General features: G+C 47.9%; 1 long non-coding RNA gene across 1 annotated transcript in view; it reads left to right on the forward strand.

The window, feature by feature from the left end:
* Window positions 1-435, forward strand: part of LOC105533995 — a 7,315-nt gene extending 6,880 nt beyond the window's left edge. Inside the window, exon 2 of the long non-coding RNA XR_001005194.1 lies at window positions 118-435. This is a non-coding gene — a long non-coding RNA (uncharacterized LOC105533995). The remainder of the gene's footprint in view (window positions 1-117) is intronic.
* The last annotated feature ends 1,962 nt before the right edge of the window (window positions 436-2,397 follow it).

The raw sequence follows: 2,397 nt of genomic DNA on the forward strand, positions 1-2,397 counted from the left end.
GGGCTGCAGCACAAGCTTTCCTGCCCTAGGAAGCGCTCGCAAGCCTGGAGGATTCCCCTGCGGTAGACCTGGGATGGTGGGGGGCGCGCGGCCCGGTGGGTCCCTGAAGCCTCCGAGACCCATGTGAGGTCGGGGTCAGGGCGGCCTTGCAGTGCCCTGCACAGGCCACTGGTCTCCCTTGTGGGTTTTTGCACAGGTCTGTTTACTCTCGGAAATCTTGGGTTCCCCAGGGCCGGGGAAGGGTCTTCTGCCCCGTCTGGGGCCTCTCCCCCGGCACTGTGGATGTCTAAGTGTCCTGCGTGGGGTCAAGGAGTGACCCCACGGGTTCCCCCATCTCTGTCACTAGCCAGCTCACACCTTCGCCCGTCTTTTCCGTGTGTTTTTTCCACAGTCTTTTGCTCACCGGGTTTTTAACAACAGATATAAACCTAAACCTCAACTCCTCTGTGAAGCCCTGCTTGGTCGTCCTGTGGGGTGGGTCTGCCGGGAGAGCTGGCCTCAATTTCCAGCTCTGAGCCAACGTCCTGTGCTACCTTGAGCCAACATCGCCCGCGAATCCAGGTCTGGTGATGCTTTCTAGCCCCTTGCAGCTCCAACATTTGATGGGTTCTCTCGGGCTGAGCTTTATATCCGAAGTTTCTAGATATAAAAGTGTGTCAACATTTAGATAGAAGAATATAGAAGATCTGCATAACTTTTATTATTCATTATCAAAAAATGGCATTCATGGCCAGGCGCGGTGGCTCTCACCTGTAATCCCAGCACTTTGGAAGGCCCAGGCGGGCGGATCGCCTGAGTTCAAGAGTTGGAGACTAGCCTGGCCAACATGGTGAAACCTCATCTCTACTAAAATGCAAAAATAATTAGCCAAGCATGGTGGCGCGCGCCTGTAATCCCAGCTACTCAGGAGGCTGAGGTGGGAGAATCGCTTGAACGTGGGAGGCGGAGATTGCAGTGAGCCTAGATTATGCCACTGCACTCCAGCCAGGGAGAGAGAGACTCTGTCTCAAAGAAAAGGCCGCACGCGGTGGCTCACGCCTGTAATCCCAGCATTTTGGGAAGCTGAGGCAGGTGAATCCCCTGAGTTCAGAAGTTTGAGACCAGCCTGGCCAACATGGAAACCCCTTTTCTACTAAAAATTAAAAAAAAATTGCTGGACGTGGTGGCGCACACCTGTAATCTCAGTTACTTGGGAGGCTGAGGCAGGAGAATCGCTTGAACCCGGGAGGCAGAGGTTGCAGTGAGCCAAGATCGTGCCACTGCACTCCACCTCGGGAGACAGAGCAAGACTCCATCTCAAAAAACAAATAAACAACAACAACAACAACAAAAAACCTCTCAACAGACAGAAGTCCAGGATCAGAAGGCTTCAGGGTGAATGCTAGCAAACATTTAAATAATTAACACCAGTCCTTTCTTTTTCTCAGATCACTAAATGAAGGTAACACCAAAATGAAGGTAACATCAATCCTTTCAGACCGTTCGAAAAAATAGAAAAGGGAACAGTTTCTAATTGATTACATGAGACCAGCATCATTCTGATGGCACAGCCAGACAAAAAGACCACAAGAAAACTACAGATCAACATCCCTTATGAATATCGATGCAAAAATCCTCAACAAAATACGAGCTAACTGAATCCAACAGCATAGTAAAAGGAGAATACTATGACCAAGTTAGATTTATTGAAGGAATGTAAGGGTGTTCAACATAAGAAAAATAAATCAATGTAGGCCGGGCCTGGTGGCTCACGCCTGTAATCCCAGAACTTTGGGAGGCTGAGGTGGATGGATCACCTGAGGCCAGGAGTTCGAGACCAGCCTGGCCAACACAGTGAAGCCCCATCTCTACTAAAAATACAAAAATTAGCTGGGCGTGGTCACGCCTGTAATCCCAGCTACTCGGGAGGCTGAGGCAGAAGAATTGCTTGAACCCAGAAGGCAGGGGCTGCAGTGAGCCGGCCACTGCACTCCAGCCTGGGAGACAGAGCAAGACCCCATCTCAAAAAAAGAAACAAAGAAAAATAAATCAATGTAATATACCACATTAATAAAATGAAAGAAAAAAACACGTTATCTCAATTGATACAGGAAAGGTACTTGACAGAATTCATCACCCTTTCATGAAAAGTAGAAACTCAGAAAACTAGATATAGAAAGGAACTTCCTCAGCATCCTCAGCATGATAAAGAACATTTAAGAAAAACCCACAGCTAACATAAAATTCAACAGTGAAGGTCAGGAACAACCACTAAGGTCAGGAACAAGACAAAGATGCCTTTTACCATTGCTACTCAACATTGTACTGGAATTTCTGGCCAGAACAACTAAGCAAGAAAAAGAAATAAAAGGCATCCAAACTGGAAAAGAAGAAATAAAACTATCCCTACTTGCAGAT

This window comes from Mandrillus leucophaeus, unplaced genomic scaffold (assembly GCF_000951045.1).
Source record: "Mandrillus leucophaeus isolate KB7577 unplaced genomic scaffold, Mleu.le_1.0 Scaffold13, whole genome shotgun sequence".
Classification (NCBI taxonomy): Eukaryota; Metazoa; Chordata; class Mammalia; order Primates; family Cercopithecidae; genus Mandrillus; species Mandrillus leucophaeus.